General features: G+C 34.8%; 1 long non-coding RNA gene across 1 annotated transcript; it reads left to right on the plus strand.

Annotated features, from left to right (window-relative positions):
• The first annotated feature begins 307 nt into the window (after positions 1–307).
• On the plus strand, positions 308–25,808 carry LOC135413206 (uncharacterized). Its single transcript, XR_010430128.1, has 3 exons — positions 308–471; positions 24,002–24,340; positions 24,696–25,808. It is a non-coding gene; the product is annotated as an uncharacterized LOC135413206 (long non-coding RNA).
• Positions 25,809–26,609: the final 801 nt, after the last annotated feature.

Raw genomic sequence — 26,609 nt, forward strand, 5'->3', positions numbered from 1 at the left:
TGTCCAGAATGAAAAGCCTTAAATGAATTTTAAATACATCTTTTGCCTTTAGAATTTTAGTCAATTTTGATATGCTTTGATAAAAAATTTTCCAGTCTCAGCATTTCATATGTTATATTTTTTCACAGAAAAGGAAAATTCTCTGGAGGACAGAAAAGAAGGAAAAATATTTTGAGTAAAAAAATGTCTTTATGGTATCTAATAGTATGCATGATAACTCCTGATTGATGTCTTTTCTATATTCTATAGTATAAATAGAACTCAAGTAGAGTTTCCAGTGAGTAAGTGCTGGTAAGTATGAAGCAAAGCATGCTGCTACATGATGGCAGAAGGTTTCCATTTCTATAAAAATTTCTTTATTGCAGGATTTTGGTCCACTGAAGTCAACAGGTTTTGTAGACTCCATGCCCCAGCCATTCTGGAGGCCTGTACCTGTGCATCTGCTGAAGAAGAAGACTACAATATGATGTTGTGAGTATATTCAACACCCGTTCAAATTTTACAACTCCCCGGGCAGCCCCTCTCCCATTGCCAGATAGGTCCATGGTGAGGGACTGAGAACTTTGGGTTGAGTTAATATATGGTCTTGGGCTATGGCCAGGAAGAAAGGGGGAAAAGGGACAGTAAGACTGAAGAGTACCCTCAGGGCCAAGGCATTGACTATGTCATTCTTGTAGATGTTACCATTAAAAGTTTTTTGCTTAGGACAGTGGTAAGAAGGTTCTTAGGTTTGGGTGGAGGATTTTGCCTGGTTCTTGGTTTATTTTTGGTTTGTTGTTTGTTTGTTTTAAAATAAATACACAACATCATTTCCTGGGTTATTCTCTTTGTTTTATTTATGGCTCATGCATAAGGATCTATATTTCACTTGCAGCCACTTATAAAATTCCTTCACGAAGTGGAAGTAAAACAGCTTATCTTATTTACCTTTTCCAAATGGTACGTGATGTCCTGCTTCAGTAATTGATTTGCTTATGGCACTTACTAGTTTTCAATACTGTGCCACTTTTCTACCAATAACAAGTAGAAGCATGAACAGTGAAGGTTATTATTTACTAACCACAGCTCAGTGCACCATATAATCAAATCCTTTGTCAGAGCATCCTGCCACATAATCAGATCTTGTGAATTGTCAAAGGCAATTTCATAAATATATATATTCATTTAAAGCCTCAGTAAGCTTGTCATGGCGTGAGATAAGCACATTGTTCTTTCATTTTTGTGTTTTTCCAGTTGTTTATATATGTAGTAATTACATTGTCTTCAAATACAGTTTCTACAGTGAGAAGTAACACTCTACATCTATAGCATGCTTCTGTCTACAAAACCACAGTTATTAGACTGAATAGTTGATTTAAAGGTTATTTTTTCCCTATTTAATATAATTTTAAGATTTTTATGGTATTTTCCATGTTGTCTAATGAGCAGTGTGATGCACAGCGTAAAATTAAAAGAATCAGGAAACCCCACAAGGAGTGCATATCTTCCCCAACTTGGTGTGCTTTAAGATGCTAGCTTCACTTCTTGCTCTGACAGAATGTTGAACACCTTTGCAATTTTTATTTACTGCAAGGAACAAGTTGGAAAACTTTTTCATAAAGGTGTTTTTATGGATTAGAATCATAAAGTGCAAAATTGAAATGAAACTGTGAAGGGACAGGTTGATTCAATGCAGGAAAAAAGGGGTATTAGGCAAGTGTTCTTAGAGGGAAAAATTCCTAAAGAATTGCTGGAAGTATTGTAACAGAGGATATAAATGTTAAAAATATTAGAAAATACAGTAATTTTAGGTGAAAGAAAAGTTGTTATATAATGTCCTGTATATTCAAATCCTGGTTTTAAATATTAGGTGTGAACTCCATGGCTTTAGAATCTCAGAGAAATACCTAAAACTTTTAGAGCTCTATTCTATCTGTATATGAGGCTTTACTATTTGCAGTCATATAGATCCAAAGGCATATTCTATGAGTGCTGCAGAAAGCATTTTATAGTTCAAACATTATTCATGCTTAGTGTGTAGTCTTCAGATATCCTCATCGACTGTACTCTAATTGGATGGTGATGATGAAGACATCTGCCAGATTAAAAAAAATATAATCAAGTAATATGCCAGCCAGAACAATAGTGAGGAAAAAGGAGAGAAGAAAGAAAAAAGCAGTTACAATACCCCAATTAAAATGAAGAACAAAATAGCAGAAGTGCAGATGAGTGTCGGTTTTCTTCAGACAGTACAGACATCAGAGCTGTGCAAACACACCTAAGATATGGTTGGAAAAGACATACCTATATCACGCAAAAAATAAGTAATTAAATAATATTGCCAGGATTTAGCTGTAACAAATCCAGCAGTACATGTTCTCAGATACATATTCTATGTGAATTGACAGTCAGAGAGTGAAGGGTTAGGTAAACAGTAACCAGTTCTTGAACACAATGTGCTTTAGCTCTGGCTTTCCTTACAATCCTGATTATTAGATGTGGTATATTAATTTACTTTACACAAAGGAGAAAGAAGGTTGTAGAGAGGCCATAGTTCTAATATATCTAATGTGATGTCATATAAATAGGAAGTGTCATTTGCATTATTAAATTTCAGGGGACTTTCATTTCATCTTTGATTGTTTCTAACAGCATAAGGGGTGTTCAGCCATTTCTGGACATGTTTATGCATTGCAAAAGTACTCAGGTACCTATTTCCAGGCTAAAATATCAGGCCAGATCTGACAGTCCAAGAAAACCTACGCTGCTGCAGCTCCGTGCCCCAGGTTCAACTAGTGGCAAGGCTGAATATGCATTCCCATGAGGCACATGCACACAAAACACCACAATATTGAAGGTGTATTTAGCAAATTGTTCCCTCAAAATGGGATTTTATCAAACTGGAGGGTTTATTGCAGGGCTATTTCCTGTTTTGACAGTACTTGATTTTTAATTACTTGAGTGATGGTGTCTGCAATACACCTTGATAAGACTGTACATATTGGCAGGCTGGGAAGGATATCCTTCTGAAGGGTAAGGCTAGAATGCAAAATGACTGTGATGAATTAGGATGCATCACTGAAATAAATAAGATGCCCACCAGGAAGGACAAGTTAAAAGTGCTACAATGAGAAGTAAGCAGCTGCAGAAAAATGAGTTGGGGATGACAGGCCAAGCAACATTCCTGCAGGTATGACCTGGGCTTAGCTGAGTTTTTATAGATTCATAGAATCATGCTGTCCAAGTGCTAAGGACTGTGGTAAGGACTTCTGGAGGCACCAAGTACTGCTTGTACAGGCTATTGTCAGCACTACGTCGTCAGCTGTTGGAGTTTTTTTAGACAGGATTAGTAGAAAATGTCTAGCAATTTGTAACATTTCATTCTTACTCCAAAGTTATTTCTTCATGCCTGAGCAACAGATTCGGTCACCATCTGTGCCTAGTCCTTTCCTTAAGAATATGGAGTATATCACTCAAAAACACTTGACATGGTTTTAGTCTTACAAGGCATTTGAGTTTTCAGTTTCTCATCTGTAGGCTTTTCTAGATCCGTTATCTATTTCAGTCAGCAGTTTTCTGACTCATGATTTTTATTAGCCTATTTCTTATTATGAAATTTAATCTAGTAGTTCCAGACTAGATTTCGTGTTAAGTAAGGCTGGCTGGCATAGCATTGGACACACACTCGGGAGTATAGAAGCAGCAAGACTTAATGCAGACCAATGTATGTTGTTGGGCAGGGAAGTTGTGGATACCCCATTCCTGGAAAGGTTCAAGGCCAGGCTGGGTGAGGGTCTGAGGAAGCTGATCTAGGTGTCCCTGCTCATGGCAAGGCAGTTGGAATTAGATGAACTTTAAGGTCCTTTTCAACCCAAACCATTATATGAATGTTACAGAAAAAGTCCCTAGCTCAGTCAGCTACAGAGTTATATGGAGAAAGGCCTGGGCAGAGAACCCAGAAGAAAATAAGTCAGAATGTAGAAATCAGAGTAAATGTTGAGGTGTGGCTCAAGAAAACACTATTGCAGAAAAAGACTGATCAAAACCTCATGAAAGACACCTGAAGTGTGTCCTTTAGTCTGCTCAGTGCTGATAAAGCATATACTAGAAGTTTTTATCCCACTGTAGTCATTGTTCCATTGGGAAAGATAAAATAAATAACTAGTGAGAGATCATTGCAGAATGATAATAGTGATAGGTGATATACAAAGACAGGAGTATCTGGGGCTGATTAGACTGGGGAAGACAATGCTGAGGGTACCAAGAGCAGACTACACAAAATGAGACAGGCATAAATCCCCTGGCATGAGACAAAAAAAAAGAAATAGCGGGTAAATCAAGGAAGGTATAGCATTAGACATCAGACAAATGACTTGCCAACAATAAGGATAATTCAGTACTAGTTCAAGTGAGAAGACTGTAGGAAAGTTAAGCACTAGTTTAAGCAAGAAGATTGTAGACTCTCCAAAACTGGGGATTTTCAAAAGAAAATTAAACAAATACTTGATAGGAATTGTTTCACTACCTTGAGGCAGGAAATGGATTAGACAACTTCTCAAGGGTCTTTTAAGGCTTATTTCCTATAATTAAAATATAAAATGTCCAAGGATACTAGTATTGTTGACACTAGTACTATAAATTCTGTTTCTAGGGAAGAGCACACTCACTGCTTCTAGACAAACTTACAACAGTAAAAACAAAACAAAAACACTTGCAATGTGGGGCACTTAGAAATTAGAATACAAAATGTATTCTTTCTTAGATTTAGAAGATATGCGGTATTGGTAAAGGCATACTTTCTACTCTGAAATCATAAGAAAATTTGCAGTTTACTGTATTGAAGGTGTATTTGGCCCTTTATTGTGCCTGTCTTGACTTTATTCAGGAATCATTTGTCACAATGATAGACAATGGAGAAAATCTTGAGGTCTGAATTCTTAATATGCTTGCCCAATAAGAAATATGATAAAGGGTTACAATTAAATTTTCTTATTCTTGACCTACACTGTGTCATTGTATCTGTTTATGATGATAAAGAATTCTATAATCTCATGAAAACAGATCAAGAGGCAGCTGGGCAATTTTCTTATCAACAACCACTATAGTGCTTTGATAAAAATGAAAACTTTGGACACATAAGAATTGAAACTGACAAAAAGCATCTATGAACTGGTTTCTGGACTAAAATTGCTACTCTTGCAAAAGGGGGCTGTTGTCATCATGACCTTTTACTAATAAACATTAAAATACAGAATTATTTAACTTAATTTTGTGGCTATTCCTGCAGTGCATGCAAACGAAATTTAATTAAAGATAAAAAAAGTTACATTAGATAATGTTTTTGACCTCCTGCCCAATTACTGTCTATAAATACACTGACCTCTGCTTCTGGAAAGCATATTGGAAATGAAACAAAAAAAAATACACTAAAGAAATATATTTATTGAATAGAGTTTAGTAGTAATAGGGAGCACTGGATGTTCTCTAAACACACAGGAAAACTCTTTTTGTCTCAAAGACCTTACAATTTCAAGTGTCAAAGCTGAAAAATGTGGAAATGCACACAAGAAGCAACACAATCAGGGTAAAATTAAGCATGTGTAATACTTGTGTTTCTTTTTGCTCTTTTTAAAGTTGAGCATACATATTTTGTCACCTACTGTGACTCAGTTCTCTTGAGTCATTTTGTCTTTCTTCAATATTGAGCACCAGTTTGCATCCCTATGCTTTTATGGACTTCTGATTCATCTGAATCAGCTGCAATATTGTACACATTTTTAAATGAGATGGTTGTCACTCTTTGCTAAGTAGACAGGTAACTGTCAGTGAACCTTGTTATTGGATTGTTTGTTTCTTTGGATACTTGCAAAAGGTGATGATATACTGGTTTAAAAAAGAGAATTAGAATTAAGCAATATTCTTCAGTTTCTATACTGGTTGCTTTCATGGTTTTCAAGCTTTGCACAGCTATTCTGCTGCAGTCCATTTGTATTAAAAACAAACATTTAAAGCCTTTTGTTGCTCTAAATTTTTGATCCTCTTCTCATGAGCAGATACACATGGAAAAGAAGACTTTTCTTGCCAACCAGGTCCAGAATCAATTTTGAAGCAGTCTTCAAAGATTTCAGTTACCAAGTAAAAGTCTACGTAGGAAGTCCAGCCTTGCTTCTTTCTTCCCTGACAGAAATTGATTTATTTCTTAGAATTTCAGTTTCTCTGTAATGCCTCAATGTTCATTTTCTTGATAGAGTTTTTTTCATGTACTGTACGCAATTATGCCTTAATCTCACTGTTGATGAAATGGCACTACAGCACTCAAAGGTCAATCTTTCAGCTTTCACAATAGAAATTATGACAAAAATAGTCATAGGTACAAAGCAGATATTTAATTGTATGTTCTAAAGACTTGCTGCTGTTCTCAGTAGAGTTGAAATTGCCATTCATTAGTACATCAAAAAAAAGTCCAGAGTTACAAAAAAAGAAACATCCAAAATAGCTAAAATCTCAGCAAAAATGCAGTAATAGCTAGTTTATCATCAAAGCAGTAGTAGTTCGATGTACTCAAATAGTGTGAATAAACTTCGTCAGCTCCTGCATTCATGATTTAAGCAAGTGATAAAAACTCGTTTAATTCAGAAAATGCAGCACTTTGGCTACCTTAACTGACTTGAAAAATAAATTGGCTACCAAACTGGGAAGCATTGTTATGTACCAATGGTGATCTACTTTGTAAAGAATAAAGAATTCTACATCTTTATGAACATGCAGAAAACTCAGAGAGGGAGTATTTTGTGGAAAACGGGTTTCCTTTCTGTGCTACTTTTTATATCTTTTTGGAAGATAGAACTACTGCAATGTGTCTGTCTAGCTATATCAAGTAGACAGTTCAGTAATTACTAAGTAGTCAACTGTTTCAAAAATTGTAGGGAATAAACAGCTTGATGTGCTGGATCAAAAATTTCTGAAATTTACAGATTTGATTATGTTCAAGATTGTGCGCTCAAAACTGGGACTATAAACTGAATCTGGTAATCTGTATTTGCCTAAATCACTTTTTTAATATTATGAAAAACAATCAGATAAAAGAAATTCCTTTCTAACAGCAAACATATTTTATTTATCTCAAGAACAGATGGAGCAAGGTAGGCAATGACAAATTGCCAAAATAATCACAGTTTCAGAAGAGGTGCCAAAACCCCTGTATCTGACAAATGACACCAAAGACACTGAGAAAATTCCTTAATATACCAAGCCTTTATTGATATCTCTAACAGATTTGGAAAGCTCCAGGGAGACAAATTACCACTAGTTTCCAGTGGCCACACTAAAGCAGAATTACATAATCCCACTCACTTTTAGAGGTGAATTTACACTAAACCTTCTCTTTTGCCCCCAGTGTTCTGTGATGTTTAGATGTTAGCTCTCTTCTACACTTTCATAAAAAAGGACTTAAAGGACTGAAAATCTGGTTGGATCATAAACCTTTCTGCCCACAGCAGATGGAGTGAGGCAGTCAAGTCCGTTTGTTTTGAAACTTATGATGTTTTGATAAATATTAGCAAATTAAAGTAACAAGAATAAAGCAGCTTTAACCTAGGACTTCCTCAGCCATAGAGCTAGAAAATAAGAGCAATTCAGATGAACACTTTAAAGTATATACTTTATAGGATACTGGTAGCTACAGGAAGTAGACCATAAGAGAAATGTGTATAACTTGTACCAGTGATGAGCACAACTCACAAATTACTGCCAAAGCTACGAGTACGGATTTAGCAGTCTAAAACTCGCAGTAGGATTATGTTAATTTTGCAATAATCACTAAAAAAATTGTTTTCTGGAATGCTTTTCTCCAGACAGTTCTTTTGTTTAATTCAGCACAGGAAGACAGTTACCATGTATACAGAATTTCATACATGACCTTGAAAAAATGCTATTTTTACTGTTAATGTAATTTTTGCAAATATCCTATAACTTTTTCACAAGGAATAAGACTGTAGTTGAAAAATTATGGAAAATTGCCAAAAATCTTTTATTCCTATCTAATTTTGAAGTGTGACATTCTTATCAACAAGAAAATTGTCTTAAGGAAACGATATATCAATTAACCTCAGAAGTTATAAGTAGTTGATGATCACATACAGTGATATTTCTGCAATTTGGATCAATTAAAACAATCCTTTTGTGAAGTACACAGTTTACGAGGCAATACTACCTTTCAGAGAGCAAGACTGCATTCTATCCCTTATCTTTCTCTAATTAATTGCAAAATTGAATGTGCCTGCCCTTTTCCCTTCTACAACTATGTGTACCCACTTGCAGGAGTGGTTAAGTTCAAAAAGGCATGTATGTTCAGTGTTTAAAACAACTTTATGAAATGAAGGCATGGGATTTGAGGTAATGACTTACTATGTATTTAAATTCTGTTAAAGCATGAGACTTAAAGAGATTTTCCAGTAAGAAAATCTACTCCCTCTGAGCTTAAAATATAAGGACACTTTCCACTTAACTTTTGTATTAGGTCGAGAAATGACCCTGAAACTATAACATTGTTACTATATTCCAAGTTCTCTATATTTAAATATTCGCATTAAAAAAGTCTTTTTTTTTTTTATATGTTCAATTCAAACTTACCTGTATCAAACAGACTTAAAAGACCATGAAAAATGGACTAGCTATGGTAATAATTGTTGAAATAAAAGTACATCTCCTGGTTTTTTTATAGCTTTACTGTATATCTTTTTTTTCTGTCAAAACCAAGCAAAATCTATACAAGGTCTTACCGTAAGTGTTTGGATATGCAGTTTTTTCTAAAATGTGTTTTATGTCATTAGTTCACAGAATGTAAGGTCAGATCTCATTTCAAACATCTAATCTCATAAAGACCATGGTTGAATTAACTGAACTTCAAAATACCCTGATTTATAATGGTTAAACTGTTTCTTATATTTTTAGGGATGGAAAATTCCTAAAGACTCCCACATCTAATTACTTCAGTATTAAAATCACCTTAAAAATAAAGACCAGAAATGTGCTGTCACTAGTCACTTTTATATGGCTATTAACATTCACAAAATACACACATATTAAATAGATATTTCTGTCCTCTTTTGAGGATGGAAAAGAGGGTAAAGAGAAGGGTGATACAATTATATTTTAGAATGATGAAGAAATCTCTTATGAGAGTCCAAGCCTGCTACCTAACAATTTTCTTATTCTAGCAGTACCTTCAGATTTTGAGAAAAGAGACAGAGATGATTTGGGACTATTCTACAGAAAACTTTAGCTACCAAACTTAGCTCATATTTTCACTTTGAGAATAATAATTGCAAAAATTATCCCTTTTCATATAAATATAGTCATACTCTTGTTATGTGAACAACGAATATCCTGTTTTCACTTTTTAGGAGGCAAATGATTGTAGATTTATAAGAGAATAGGAATGAACATGACTGTGAGATTGAAAAAATATGTTTTATAATAAAAAAATCTTTGAGTTCAAAAAAAAGAACAACCTTGGCTTGATCATACTTGCACTGTGTGGAGAAAACCAGTGATGGGATCTTCAGCCTTGCAGAGACCTGAGAGTTGTAAACCTAAGACCAGAATAATAATGCAGCATAATGTTAAAATCAATCATACAATTTATAAAATATTATATTTCATTTTACAATACTAAAAATGTTAAAATTAAGTCTGGATGCTTTCTATAGAATATACATCTCAACTCTTAATGGTTCCTTCTTATACCAAGTTTAATTTCATGACCAGCACAATTTTAGTGTCCTGCAGTTGTCTGCATTCAATTGTGACTCAATGATAAAGAAAAACAAAATGATAGTGACTATTAATTATGACAATTTTAACACTAGAGAAAGACAAGGATAATTCAAAAATCCAGCTAAGTAAAAAAGGATTACACCAGCAATTATTTACTTTGCTTAAATTCTAAAATAAAAAACCCAATGCAAACCAAACCAAACAAACCCATAGTTTTGCTTGTTGTTTTACCTCTATAAAAGATTATGATGTGGTCAACCCTGGTAGGCAGCTAAGCACAGGACAGCCACTCACTTCCTCCCCCTCCAGTGGAATGGGGGAGAGAACTAGAAGGGTAAAAGCGAGAAAACTCATGGGCTGAGATATGGACAGTATAATAGGATGTAAGACCTCAGCCCCAGAACCACAAGCTCAGCTGGGAGAATTATTTTTGAAAATACACAAGGCTCCAAAAATTCACCCAATGAATTTTTATTTTTTTTAATACCTTGCGGTAGGACGAAGAAGAAAAAGCTATACATTTTTTTTTCTCAGGAGATGCTTTTACTGATATAATAAGGGAGAAAATAAGAGTTCTTGGCAGAAGTTTAAAACGGTAACATAAAACCAAAAAAAAGCATTCCACAAAGCACTGACCCAGCACACGCCAACCCAGACAACTTAGCAAAATCCAACCCACCAGTTTTAAGTTACCCAAAATATTAAGAAAAGAGATTAAGAGAAGGAAAAGGAGTAAAGAAAAAGAGAGGAAAGAGATTAAGAGAAGATAATAGCTACTGCCAGAGTCCTGTGGAAGCCCAGCCTTCACATGGTGGAGGTAGGTCCTGAGAGAGAGCAAGATGGAGGTCACGTGTTCGGCCCCCTGTCACCAGTGCTCCCAGGCGGTGCTTCCGCTCACCGGTTGCTCTCTGGTTTCAGGCTGGAGTGAGGGGTGGAGCAGCCAACCCAGGGCTGGGTTGGACTTCCAAGGGGCATGGTGTGGGTGTGCTCCCAGGCTGCCCTCTTGACTGACATCTGCTCTGGGGTCTCCTCATGAGGCTACAGGGCCTGCCATGTGGGATGCAGCATGGCCCTTCCCTCCACACATACGCACACTTGAGTTGGTTTCAACCCAATACTATAATCCAGTGCCTCACACAGGGAAAGCAAAAGCTGCACTGAAAAACAAGGAATTCATTTACGGTTTCCCAAAGGCAGGAAGATATTTAGCCATTTCCAGAAAAGCACGGACCAATGACATGTAACATCTACTTGGGAAGACAAACACTAACTGTGACAAACACTAACACTTAACTCCAAACTGGCCCCCCTTTCTCCTTTTTCCCCCCAGCTGTTACTGTTGAGCATGATGACAGACAGTGTGGGATGGCTGGGATCAGCTGTCCCAGCTGTGTTCCTTCCTGACTATTTGTGCTCCCCTAGACTGGGGTGGGACAGCGTGAGAAATAGAAAAGATCATTAAGAATTGCTCAAATATTCAGCTAGACAATAACAGAGCTTAATGAATTTATTTATTTAAATGTCTCTTTTTGTTGCCTGATGTCTCACTAATTCAAGTTCTTTTAGGGAAATGAGGCATTTACTAATAAAACTGTAAACCCTGCTCTGCAACAACTAAAACATCCCAGTGTTTTCAACACTGGTCATAAATCCAAACATAGCACCATACAAGCTACTCAGCAGAAAATTAACTCTATCCCAGTCAAAACCAGCACATGTTATTTCCATAAGATGTACATATCTATTCAGTGTATTCCTGACACTTGTGAATATTTACAAATGAGTAGAAGATATTAATTGACAACATTGTCTCTCTTGGCTAGGTCATTGTAAATTACCTTCATCATTTTGAAAAACATTTCTCTAACTTTAATAATCCAGAAATAAGCAAGCCAGTTTTCCAAAGAAACCATTTATGGCATTGTCATGAGAGTGAAAAATGAATGAGATGTGAATTTAATTCCACTATTTTTATTTTGGCTTGGCTTACACATCCTTTCCAAATATAATTGATCTAAATAAGTTAGTGTTTAAGTAAAGAAGCTTTTAGTGTTTAACAGTATAAAATCATCTGAATAGCCCATTCAAAATCTTTGAGTGAAAACTATTATTAAGTAACCCTTTACAATTCCATCTCACTTCTTTTGATTGTCTCTGTGAACTCACATGGTGGAGGCATGCTGACCAGAAAACTTGCTGTGTAGATTCAAGTAGGTGCCACAGGGAGGAAGGAGAGAGTTTTCCTTTGCTTCTGCTTTCTTAGAGTGATGAGACTGATCTGGGAATGGTGACCTCATGTTGAGAAGAAGGTCAGAGAAAGGACCTGGATCAGCTCCAAAGGCTTTTAAAATATTCCTTATCTCTACATGAATGAAAGAGGGAGGACATGCTTATTCATTGTTTTCTTCGTTCATAAGGAACTGGTGTCATTTTCTGTTTGGCTCTATTCCTTCATGAGATTTTTCCTTACATGCTTTGATTCATGAATAACCAATCTGTTATTTTATACGTAGGGGGGTAATATTCTTCTATCAACCTCATAGGTAGATAGTTTTCATATCATATGTGGATAGTTTGATCAGTTATAAAAAGAGATTAAATGTTTGTTCCAATCCAAACACTCCACTACATATAAAAACTTTTCAGCTCTTAAATTTTTTGCCAAAAGTGTATTGTTAAAAGTATCTTTCTTTTTAATAGTTATGTTGTCTTATTGAGAAGAATTACGTTGCTTCTTCTCAGCATTCTTAAGGGTAGAGGCCATTGACTATTCAATATATACATAAAAGAAGTTTCTTAACCTCTGTCAGAAAATTAATTACTCTGTTACTATATGGGGGGTTTAAGCTTATACGGCTTTTTTCTATTTGGCATAGTCTTGCTTTATTATACATAAATAGTTTCATTACTGCATAGTAAGAGTATCAGGACATTATAACCTATCATTTCATGGAGTTTTTAATCTCAATTATATGAAGAACAAAAACCATATGCGCTATTTGGAAGGAGATTTTATTTGCAAGTATTACTAGTGCCAAGACAATTCACCATTGAAAGTGCGGTGACGCTATTTCTCTCCACAGTGTCTACACAGGGCAGAACTTAAAGTAGTACAGAGTCCAGGGTTTCCTTCTTAAATATTTTACTTAAATTAGTAAAAATGTTATCACTTTAAAAAAATAAGTAAGGGTTTTTTCAAAGATCTCTTTCCTTTCTTTTTTTTTTTTGCAAAGAAGGCTAAAATCATCTCTTCATATCTGCGACCTAAAACTGTTTGGTTAGTTTTTAACCAAGGGATTAATAATGTTGAAATCTGCTGTTCACGATATACTTAAAATATGTCATGGACTCATCAGAAAAAACATATACCTTACAAAGAAGTGTTTTGTATTTTTTTTAATAGCTAGAATTAGATAAGAGAAAGTTAAAGCAAGACATTATAATATCTGTGTTTTATCATCAATGATATTGTTACCACTGATAACACAGCCTTTTTCTAAATTTACAGGATGTACAATGTTATTGAAAGTTCTCTTTACATGAAGTAGCTTATTTAGTAAAATAAAAAAGCTAACAGAATGTGTGTGAATGGGTTACTATATATTTTAATCATGGATATAAATCACAATGAGCATTATTTAAAGTTCAGCAATGGCCTGATGTTAAAAGCAAGAATCCTAATGGTCCTATTCAGAATTATGATAAATTAATATTGAAGCTCCTGTCCTTCCATCTACTTGCTAAGTTTTACCATGGGATATTTATAAGTAGGGTTCAGTTCTTCAGATCCTTTAAAAGTGGTTTTCATCCTGATTTTCCTATGGCTTATTCTTCTTCTCTAATTACACTATACTTGCTATGATTTGAAACAGCTCTGTATTTAACAGGAAAAGGTAATAATTTTCTCTGTGTTTAATTTGGCACAGCCAAATGAGATGTAAAAAACTGTACAGCTCTCGATGCTTTCTATTCTTTGACAATATTTGTTTGCATTCAAACAAAAATACTTTTTCCATATTTGAAAAGAAACAACACAAGAGATTTACTTAAGAGACTGAGAATTCAATAATCAGATTTATTCTAAGTATAAAATTCCTTCAAAGGTTAGAATATTTACTACAGATGTTTATTTCTTCAATCATAAGTAAGAAAATTTTCATTAACACACGTACAAAGAAGGATTAATGATATCTTGAAATAAAAAACTGACTCTAGGAACTGTAATGAAATTTGTGGCTATATATTTCACTGACAACACTGGCTGATTTCCATATTGTGACTCTATATTAGTTAGTATTTCTTAGGCAATTACAAAAGAAAGCACAAAGGAACTCTAGATTCCTCTGTAAAATTCTTACTTTCAGTTATAGAAATGTTTTCATAGATAAATTCAGAGACATACAAAACCCCTGATGTCCAGCATTTTACAATTGAAAGCAGCATGATTTCAGTACAAGATAACAATTAAAAAAAGCTTAGCTTTAAGGATCCGAATAATCTTTTAAAATCATATAATTTCAGCTTCTATGGCACAGTTCAAATGATGAAAACTCTGTATAAGATTACATGTTTTCCTGCATAGAATACAATCCAGAAAAGCAGCATAACATGTGCTTCTGCAGATGGCATGTGCAAAATAGGTAGACTATTATGTCACACAGGAGAAATTCCTTTCAGTTCATTTACAAATTAAGAGTGAAAAATTTCATTCTACACTTTGCATCCCATGTCATGAATGGGAGGCCCTTTTTTCTTCAGAAGTACCTCATTCTCTGTTGATCATTAAGAATTGCTCAAATATTCAGCTAGACAATAACAGAGCTTAATGAATTTATTTATTTAAATGTCCCTTTGTTGCCTGATGTCTCACTAATTCAAGTTCTTTTAGGGAAATGAGGCATTTACTAATAAAACTGAAGAAAAAATTATAAGAGATAAACAGAGTTTTCCTATTCTTCCACAGGACCGTTATTAAAGAAAATGCTCACAAAGTTACCTGGAATATATGGACTTGAGGCTGTATTTGTATACTTTGTGACACACAGCTATGTTAGACAGGTGTTTGAGCATCTGACTGAGAAGCAAAACTACGACTTGCACGGGAAGACACTTTTGTTTAGATATTATAAGAGGAAAAGTCTTAGATTTTGACACTTTTCCCTTTCAGAGGGAGAATTAAATTATTCACTGGGTTCTCTAGGGGCTGCTGATCTGGGATTCCCAAAGTGACGAGAGAAAACAAAGTACTGTGTTGTGCTGTTGCTTGCCCCTTGAGTAGACTTGTGTACCCAAAATTTAGATGTAGAAATAAATTGCTTAAAAACTCATTGTTTCTCTGTTTCCAAGTTTTGTGTTACTGGTTAAATTAATACTAAAAAATAATACTAACGTAGCAGAACATTTCTGTTCAGTGGCTTTCATCTATATCATAGATATATCCCATTTTTCCTGGTCATATATATATTTGTGCAAAATATTTTGTAAGAAAAGGAACAGAAAATACAGATTTCATATTTCAGTCCCTTGTTCCAAAAGACTCCATTTTAGGGCCAGTGCTCTTCAATGTTTCCATAAACTTGGACGTAGAACTTGAAAGTATACTAAGTTTGCCAATGATACTAAATTGGGAGAAACTGTTGACACCCTCAAGGGCAGAGAGGCCCTGCAGAGAGACAAATTAGAGGGCTGGACAACCAATTGAATGAAGTTTAACAAACACGAGCGCTGGATTCCGCATCTGGTATGGAGCAAGTCTTAATATATGTGCAGACTGGCGAATGGGATGCTGGAAAGCAGTGTCACGAAAAGGGACCGGAGGGTCCTGATCACCGGCAAGTTGAATATGAGTGAGCAGTGCCCTGGCAGCCAGGAGGGCCAACCATGTCCTGGGGAGCATCAGGCAAAGCATCGCCAGTCAGTCAAGGGAGGGGATTGTCCTGCTCTGCTCTGCACTGGGGTGGCCTCACCTTGAATATTGTGTGCAGTTTTGGGCACCACAGCATAAGAAGGTGAATGCCACAGTATAAGACGGATATAAAGCTGTTAGAGAGCATTCAGAGGAGGGTTGTGAAGGTAGTGAAGGGTCTAGAGGGGAAGTCATGAGGAGCAGCTGAGGCCATTTGTTTTGTTCAGCCTGGAGAAGTGGAGAAGGATAGGATTCTTGTGGGGGTCCTGTTCAGAGCCAGGAATTTGACTCAATAATCCTTGTGGGTCTCTTTCAACTCAGGATATGCTATGACTCTATGGTTCCACATTTTACTTAAAAATATTTTTGCTTTAGATCCTATTTATAAAATACAGAAAGTTTTAAAAACATGAAAACTCTGAAACAGAAAAGCCTGAAAGTATTTTTTAGAGTCAATGGAGATGTGAGACTCTGGCATTCAAATATGCTAATTGTTGCTTACCCAGTCTTGATGCAGTGGGCATATTTCACTTCTCTGTCATGGTCTGATCCACTGTTGCTAGGGAGAGAGGATACAGTGTTAAAACGACTTTATGTACTAAAATTGATTTAAATTACAACAGTCATTCTCACAATAATCCTTTTAATTGCTCTTAGGAATTATGAAATTAATTAAGAAGTATCGTGTGGCATCCCTTCAATTTAAAAAATAAAATATTGATTTAACTCATTGAATGATTACTGCCTTGTGAAAAGTAATCATCTTAGCTTTTTATTTCTATGAAGGAAAAAACCACCCAAGAAAAAAAAGAAAGTTGAATGTGCCTAATAGTGATTTTTCTTTTGAATCCATATCACAATCTCAGTGCCTACCCTTATCAGCTAAACCAGATGAGATTAGTGGTGTCTTGAGTCCCATTAAGAGGAAGAAAGCCTTTGTTTTTTACTTGGTAACACTCACTTTCCTGTCATTTTCTCGCTTTCTAAGCCTTTATGCTCAACTTAAACTGCTGGGAAAATGCGTTAACCTTTAAAGGGAAGTGGCAAAATAATCTATTATATGAAGTATAAAAATATTTCATTCAAGCTATAGTACTTATTTTCTTTCTGTACACATTAAGTGTTTAGGCACTGTTTACAGTTGCAACTATTAGCCAGATTTGATTAGGTGACATAGGACATAGAAATATTTTAAGAGAGCCCTGCCACAGCTGAAGACATATACCAGGAATCAGAATGTGATAGGAATTACAAGGGTGGAATTAAACTCATATCTGCATTTCCCAGTCCTAGGTTCTCTGGATTCTGAAGTTTTTCCTTTGTAACTTTTAAAGTATCCTCAGTCTAATTTCTAATCACACTGTTTGTCAACGACTATGAGATGAGAAAGGATAGGAAACTCTTGCTGCTGCTCTCATTTTTTTATTTACATCTTCTCCAGCAGTTGTACAGCGACAAGGCAGAAATCATTATTCTTTGTTCACAACACTGGAAAAGTCCTTATTCTGGAATAGATATTTTCATGTCAAATAATGCCAGTCAGTTTCCACCAGATGTGTGACACAAAATCAATTGGGTTACACCCAAATTCTAGATAAATGGTTGTTTTTATCCAAACCATACATTTTATTCATCTGCAATTCTAGTATTAAGGAAAATGCATTGGCATTTATATTAAATACTCCTCTTTAATGAATAGAAATTAAGAAAAAAATACATTAAAACATAAAAGTAGAGACAGCTGGGATGGGGGGAGAAATTCAGTCTGTTCTATACAGGCAAGATTCTGAATAAGGGTCATGAATACTACTTAAGCAATGGGCCATTAGGGCGGTGTAGTTATCATGAAATAATCTCATCCCTGGAGAGACAGCTATGGACCAGATGCAGCCATGTGCTTCTAAGCACCCAGGGGTGCAGTTATCATGATAATCACACCTGCTGATTTTGCTTCATTGCCACTATAAAATTTCCTGTATTTTGTCTCAGTACAAACATAATACAGTGTTTAACTATATTATTTTGACCATGGAAAATTGCCAATTAATGCAAGAATAGTAAAGTAATTTAAGGTACAATGCTATTGCAAAACCACATAAAAATGTGGTGGAGATAGTAGGAGGTAATACTTGCAAGGTAAGCTTGAAGATCTTTGTTTCAGAAGAGAAAGGGTATATTATCAGATATTTGATATTTGAAAGTCAAGACTGTGTTCCACTGCACCAGGACAAAACCAGAGCCTCTGTCTTTTCTTTCCCACTTGCCAAATATTCAACCTCTTAATGCTAAAATAGATAACAAAGGATTCAGTATCTGTAGCAAAAAGCTATAGGTAACTTTTTTTTCCCCCAAAACCAGGCTTCATCAAACCCCTTTGGTACCTATCTCCTGAGAAATCCTAAAGATTTGAATTCATAGTGTATGCATCAAAGATCCCACTTTCTTTTGTCTGGAGACAATGGTTGGGATGGCTGTTGGCAAAATATTCACAGTCCCCTCAGGGAGATGAGCTGTCAAGTAATAATAAGGCAGCAAGGAGCATCAGGGAACAGGGTCTGGGCTTCTGTGGAAATACCTCTGAATCTGACTTGTCTTAAAGGCTAGGGGCTCCATCTAAAGAGTATATGGTCCTCTCTCTTCACTGAAGCAGTGTTACCTGACACAAAAGAATACATTAGAGAAAAAATAAACAGATGGAGTTTCATCCTCGCAGCTTGAACCAAAAGAAAGGGAAGAAGGGGCTTTGTTTTCTTCCTGTAATCAAATCTGAATCTTTTTGAAGAACTGAATTTCTATTGTCTGGAAGATGCTCACATAAAAAAAAAGGCTGATTAAGCCTGGACAAAATTAAATTAAATGTTTTCAGTTCACAGAGTTTTTATGAAACAGAATGATGTTTGAAATATGCCTCATCACCTCATCATAAACATGATCTGGGAGACATAAGGGCTGTAGGTCTATCAGCTGAGTGTCCTATGACTCATCTAGGGTGTAAATTTCAGCAGTCATAAAACACAGACAAAAATTAAGTTAAACAGTTAAACAGTTAAATAAAAAAATTGCTATATGCAGATTATCTAATTTCAAACTTTTTAAGTATTTTAGGCTTTTGTGAGTAACTTTCTAAAAGTAGGATTATGGACTCTCGAATCACATTTTATAGAAAGTACTGTCAACCACATTGTAACTCCATAATCGGAAGCTGTTAGTCAAAGACTGAGCATGTGAGTGTACACCAGTGGACTGAAGAAGATTATTACTTTCCTTTTTTTTAATCCAGGTTCCTGAATAAAAGACATGAAAGAGTGGACAGAATTGAAGACAAAATCTAGCAACACAGTGAAAAATATAAAATATATAAGGCAAAATATCACAATATATTTTTTACTATAATGTTTTCATTGCTTCTTGGCTGTCAGGAGTTCATGTGGGAAACAGTAACAAAGAAAACACAATAACTCTGAGAAATAAGCAGACAAATGACAGAGGAAAGAAAAAAGTTATGAGATAAAAGAGAATGGAAAGGAATCGAAAGCAAACAGAAATATAAAAGAGGAAAGAGAAAATTTTTAAAAAATAACTCAGGAAAATTAAGCAACAAATAAATAAAATGAGGAAATTCAACCAAAACCGAGAGAACAATCATATATAATAAAAGGTTTAATTATTACGTTCCTTTCATTTTAGTGAAATAGTGGTGTTCAAATACTATTAGAACTCTATTTGAAATGTCATTTATTTTGGTTTAGAAAACTAAAACACATTTAACAAACCTTTCTAAAAAACAGAGTTCTTAACATTTTCACATTTCTGTCTCTTACAGGAATTGCAGAGGTAATGGCATAAATCAGCTTAATAAATGAAGTTGTGAAGACAGAATTACAAAGTCATCAGTTTCATAGCCTGTGTCAACCCCTAACTGCTTGTACACTTTGAATAGACAAAACTTCTGAAAAAATTTACCTGAACAGTTTATGACTCCTTATTTTTTTCCAGATACAAAATTCTATTTAAAAACCTTATTTTGTTATGTTTAGACTCCTTTTATCATGGTTTTCATATTTAGATATCATTTGAACCGATTTTTTTTTTTATTTTCATTTATTTAAAAATATCTTTACCCTTATTTGTGCTTGTGTGCCTGAATTTTGTGGGGTGAGGGGGTGCTGTGTTGTGTTGTTTTTCTTTTTTTTTTCAAGAAAAACAGATTAAATATTTCCTCAAGAGAAGACATTCAAGGAAAGAGCCAGAACTGACATTCTTAGATATTATTAACATGATCCAAACGTGACTTTGTTTTAATTCTTCTTTGGAGAATTTAGGGAAAAAAAATTCTATATCTAGTGAGGGGAAACGAAAGCTAAGTACTATATAAAGGTAAAACTAAGTAATATATAAAAGGATATTTTTGCCAAGCAAGAGGTAATTCATAGTAAGCCATTCATTGTTCAGGAGAATGGAAGAGAAAGAGGAAAAGAAGACATAATTTGCCAGATAGTCAAACTCTGGCCAAGAATTCCCCTAATCCTGTGCACTTCAGCTAATGAGCTTATGCTCATTTGACCACTAAGTTTAAAATAAAATATATACAAAGGGTTTTACTAAGGGCTCCTGTAAACTTCCACCTGAAAAAATTGATCACTCCAGAGTATATAATTTTCAAAGTCCAATTCAGAGTCCTTTGCTTTTTGAGCAGGGAAAGGGAGAAAGCATTCAAAAACTTTATGACTAAGTTGCATTTAGGCTTTTATAAAAGGAACAGGGACACTCGAAAGTGATACGTAATTCTTCTTCGTCTGTCTTCCTAGTCAAAAAGCGAAGTATATTAGTGAATCGCTCATGCAGACACAATATATTTTATGGCTCTTTCAGCATTTACTTATGAGTCCTTGAGCAGTAGCTCCATTTAGCCTGATCAGATTTTTTTTTAAGGATGCTAGGTCACTGGATAAATTTCTAGGAATTTAAAAATATTTCGGAACTATTTTAACTCTTTTATTCTCCTCCAGATGTGTGCTCTTTGAGGTATGTTGGGGGTAGGGAAGAAGACTCTTGTAAGGTAATTTCCTTAAGAAAACAGGCAGATGTAAGATTTTCTAATTAACTCCTCTCGCCTATTTTAACTTATGCAGATGTAAGTTATCTAATTGCTACTTTATTGGCTGTGCATAGATTGGTTGTCTTTTAATGGCATCTGCATGTTTTTTGCTTCACTGGCATTTTAGGAACCATTGCTGTGATCTATATAGGAAAGCTATATTGCCTGAGTTTGGAATAGAAGAAAATTACATACTAAAAGCTCAACACACAATTTCTTATTTTTTGCTATTTAGAGTAAGAAGTAGAACATCCACAACTCTAACAGACCAATTCATCTATCTGCCTATTGACTCAATGCCTATAGTATGGGAACATATTGGTTTATTTTGTAGTAAGAAAATAATATGTACAAATAATCTGATGAATGCAAATATTCTACAACTCAGAATATTCTACTGCTTTGACAATGGCATTAGCCATTACCTTACTTTCCTTTGTCTTTTTACAGTATCTCCTCCTATTACAGGTCAAAATGTAAATGCCATGAATAGCTTTCCCAGACATAACAGGAAAATAATAACAGAGAACAGAAAAAGAGATGTCTGAAAAAGTGGAGAGAAAGCAGGGATCTTAGCAAGAGAACAAAACAGCATAACCCTATGGGAGACAAGAGGTAAAAAGGGGAGCATAGAGGGAAAGGTGAAGCATACAGCATTATGAGCATTAGCAAGAATGGGAAAACACTGTGTTTCAGCAATAAAACATGCTGAAATTGAAGATATTTTCAGCTACTGGCAAGATAGCAGATAAAATGTAAGTACAGTTATATTTGATATAGTGTAAAGAATTTACAAGACCAAAAAAATCTGGAAAAATTGCAACGACAAGATAAGAAAAAGTAGTGCTGAACACAGATCCTTTAATAAGGAGGAATCTTGATACACCCTTTCAAAAAGAGAAAAAAGTCTGTATAGAAGTGAGTTATATGGAGAAACAGAATGGAAGAGTGGAGATAGGGAATTTGAATTTAAATAAGGAGCAATAAACACCTAGAGGTGTGGCAGTAAGGAAGTGGGTTTCAACAAACCCATGAAAGAGAGTAGAAGTCATAGGGAATAATGGAGTTCTGAGACAGACTCGTGTCATGTTATGGGGCAGTGTGACACTATATGAATATGCAGCATTACCACAACACTTTTTAAAGAATTTGAATAATACAATTTACCAATTATAGTGATCGGCATCACTTTGGATTGGGGATGTGTTGATCCTTAAGGCTTTGTGTTTCAAACAGACTTCTCTCTAAATAAGCAAGCTGTTAAGATTCAAGTTGTTTAGGTCACTGATTTATATTATTCTAGTAAATCTGACACTTCTGCTCTTTAATAAGCACTTGAAAAACAAGATGTCTGTTTAGTGAGAATAGTAAACTTGTGGCTTATTTTAGTGTTTTGAATGCACTGTTATTTTTTTTCTGTTGTTAATTATATCTGGTTTGTTTTTTTTAATTTATTTTTTAACTCTTATCAACATGAAACCTGCTATCAGAATTGAGAATGAGTGGTTTCCTCCAAGGCAAATTATAATTTGAACTGCTAATGTTCAAGGTCATGTAGTACTCAATGAAGACTGCTTTTGTAAGTGACTAAATACTGAAATGAAGCTGAAGTATCTGGCAGTCACAGAAACAGTTTTTGAAGTTGTTAGCTGTTTTCCTAGAGTTCAATGTTGAAATTTATAAAATTAAAACAAATAGTATTTGTAAACATTTATATAGAGAAAATAAAGGTGAAAACTGTCACACTGAAGTAAATTTCACGTCTCAAATTTAAATAATGGGTATCAGTGCTCTAACAATCCTCAGGTATCTTAGTTTGGACATGTAAGAAAACTGACCTGCATGGATAGAGAAATTCAGCTCCAGCTTGTAAGAAAGAAAATGTTGTTGTGTTAGTGAGCTATCTGCTGCCAAATCATTGTTCATCCTTACTATATTTGTGTTAGACCTCAATCAGCTTGACAGCTGTAATCACTACCTTCATCTAAGACAGGATGAGTAAGAACATGGTTAAATCAGTAATTCCATCCCAAGAGTACAGCTCTGTCCAAAGAAGAGGTTACCTAAGGAATGAAGATGCTTTTTTTTGGCCCAAAGGCATAAAATCAGGAAGTGCCGGGTAAATGGCAAGGTCAAATTAATAATTTTCTGACCTTATGACATGGCTTATTGCTCCCCTTTGTCATCCTTGTGGCACCATGTGTCATTGCTAAATCAAATCACAGTAACCATAAAAAATAATAGTTTTTACTTAAAATATGCCACAAAATTTGTAACTGGGCACACAGAAAACAACCTGAAAAATAGGAATGTGAAAATTACAGATTTAGTGGGTGTATCTTTCTGAGAAATACACATATAACAATGAAGAAAAGAAAACTTTACCCTGAGCTAAAAAGGAAGCTAAAGAGTTTTTAGGTGCATACAACTTAAAAAGATCTCAGAGAAGTGAGCAAAAGTATTTTGCTTTATTGTTTGATTTCTGATGTGTTCAGGGAATCAAAACTTTATTTCTAAAGAGGATTTCAGCAAGAGAGTGATGCCTGACTGAATCATCATTTTCTCATCTTGAATAGATGACTTACAAAAAGCTGAATTTTGCTAACTCTACAAAAGAAGATAAAATAGAATAGCAGCTGCAACATCATGAACTGCAGCCTCTTATGACTTTCGTGATCCAGATTTGGTTCCTAGTTTCATGTGAGTTCTGACTGTGTTGAAAGAATTTCTCTTTGACACTGTAGACCTTCTTGGAAACCAAATTACACTAATTTACATACTCCAATAATCCTCAGGAAAAAGATAATACTTGAGAGTTCTCTAAAATACCTACCTGTTGTCCTTCCCATTTATCTTATTAAGGAGTGAGGTACTTATTATCAAGCCAGGTTGATAACATAATGTCAGTAACTTGCTCATACTGAGGTTTTGTTACACCAGATAGCACAATTAAGTCACTTGACTCTGTGAACTTGAGTCCTATCTCAAGAATCAGCTTTCAAAGACCTTATAGATACATCCCGAGTAGTAAGCACCTTGCAGAGTCCTGTACATATCCTGCAGATATCCTAAGTTCATCATTTTCAGCTCTTGAGATACCTCAGAGCAGTGTCTCAGTCCTGTGCTTGTCCTCACTAATTCTACACACTAATGCCTGTCACTAATACACAGTTGCTCTCGTGAGCTTTGCTCCGTAGTTCTGGCCTCTTAACATGAAGAGCTGTATGCGTGTATTTTTCTAGGTGGATGAATGTTCTCCAATCTAAGAGACTGAGCAGTCACCATGAGAACGCATTTACAAAATTCCAGCTTGGGATGGAAGTGACCAAAAACCTCACCATGACTGTTGAGGTAGGTACAGTTGTCTTTTTGTATCCATTATAAAATAATTTCCTGTTACATACAGATTAACCCTATCCAGCTATACTAATTATCACTCACTTAAATCCTGCTTTGTACAGTCTGTGCTTTCCTGCAGGTGTGAATTTCATGCTAAATGAAAACAGTGTGGCTGTCTTCATGCCTGGGAGAACAACAGAATTATATCAAAAGCATTGTCAAACTCAGGGAAAAAGGCACAGGTTTGTGAGGAAGTCATTTGTGGGCAGATTTGACTTTTAATTTCAATTTAAAGAACTTCTTTCTGCTTGTGAAAATAGAATATAATCCTCATTGTTTTGTTGTGTTTGTTTTTGTTGGTTTCTTTTTTTTAATTTAACAGTTTATCAACAACACAAAAAGATAATATATTTTGTGAAGAGCTCTGCTCATAGCATGGCTTGGATTAACAGAGTATGTAGAGAAGGAAAACTGGGAACTGTACTTAAATATTTATCAAATTTGAGGAAATTACAACTGTAACATTATGAAGATACTAAAACATCACAATTTTTTAAACAGTAACAACTTATTCTAATAACCTTTCTCTTTACAAAGGTAAGATGCGAATCGTATTTTGACCACAAGTATGACTGTGAAACAGCAACATTTCCACCTTGTGAATGCACACCTGGACATACATTCATGCACAGCAGTTACCCTTGGAAGTACACACTTGTTCTGAAACCTCTGCTCCTTGGAAGTCATACATAGAAAGTCCAGAAATAATGCCATCTCTCTCAACTGATCAACCAACATAATGCTAACTGAGAATATTTCAATTATATTTGTAGTAAATATTCAATATGCAACCAACACATTAAATTAGTTGATAACAACATAATTACTAAAATTCAAATTAGAACATATCTGTTCATAATTTGTATACAGAAGAAAGAAATAAAATGCATTCCTGGGTAGAAATCAGTAATCTTCAAATTGAGTAATATGTAGAAAAATATTTTACTTTTAAAATCAATGCTGGGTATGAAATTCTTGCTTGCTTTTATTCTATATTCTTCCTCTAAATGAATAAATAAAAAGTTTTAGGTAATTACAAGTTACTTAGCTCCTCTTCTGTACATTACATATTCTGCAATTATTATGTGTGCATGTTGGGGTGTGAGAGAGAGTGTGTGTGTGTGTGTGTGCATAATTGAATAGCTATCATATTATTATTCTAATTTCTTTCTTTAGAAGCATTATTTGGCTAATAATGTGGTGTTGTTGCACTGTGATACACAAGAAAAGACACTGAACAAACAGTGAAGAAGCAGGATTTTAAAGTACTGAAGTCATAAATGAGACTAATTTTCAGTGTACAGTGAAATCAAATGCAGCTTTCTGTAGAATAAGAGTTTTATTGAAATATGGTTGATTCTTATTATTATATCACTGTTCTTAACAGTGTTCCATTTGGGAGCCATTTTTATAGGCACTTTACAAATGAATAGAGAGATGAGATTAAATTATAATATCAATTTTGTATGGTGACTAACCTGCATAATTCAGATGGAAGATAAGTCAAAAATCACATTGATGATACTAGAAAAACCTTGAGGTGAAAATAAAAGGGTCTATTTACTGCCTTAGTCCAAATCTTTTTTTAGCCTTGTTTATTGTGAAACATGAATGCTCTGCTTGCTCATTAGTATTCACATCAATGCTTGTCCAAAGAAGAAATGGAAAGGTACTCTGCCATCTGATGTCCCGTTTTATATTCTTGTGCTTTGTTTTACTTTATTCATCAAACACTGAGAATAATAGGCAGTGAGCAGAGGTGAACAAGTTACGTCACACATTTTCCTGTATTGGACCTGTACAGTTATTGACAGTAAGCATTGATAAACTTCAATAGAGTCATAATTTTGCCCAACAGTGAATTAGTCTATCTCAGAAAGCCTAGCCTTCAAGGATTCCCACTTGGTACATAAAATGCTACTTTATGTTCTATGAAGTGCTTTTTCTTTTTAAGAATTAGAAAGGAAATAATCCTATTCCCTGATAACAACAAATTACAAGCTAGTGTGAGATGACCAAAAAAAAGAAAATAAAATTGATCTATGGTGGAATCAGAGAATGAAACAAGCTTTTAAAATAACTAAAATTAAAATAAATTAACAAAATATTCGAAGTTAAACTAACTTTCATTAGGAATAGCTCTAAAACATAAGATATTTTTTTCTCTGCTCATAACATTTTTAACATCTTTAAAAAGAATTTTTGGAATAAGTTCTCTTGGTAATACATTTGGGAATTACATTTTTCAGCTCTGAAAGATTGACCCTATCTTTCCAGAAAGCATAATTTCACAAAGTGAAATAAACTCCTGCTACATTTTAGTATTATTGGAGCACAATTTGCAAGGAGAATACTTTCAGGGCAACTCATGTTTTATTGTCAGAGTGTATGTTAGGTATTTGTTTACAATTGCCAGAAACAGTTTCTAGAGCAAAGAATCCCAGGCATTGC

This window comes from Pseudopipra pipra, chromosome 4, assembly GCF_036250125.1.
Source record: "Pseudopipra pipra isolate bDixPip1 chromosome 4, bDixPip1.hap1, whole genome shotgun sequence".
In the NCBI taxonomy this organism is placed as follows: Eukaryota; Metazoa; Chordata; class Aves; order Passeriformes; family Pipridae; genus Pseudopipra; species Pseudopipra pipra.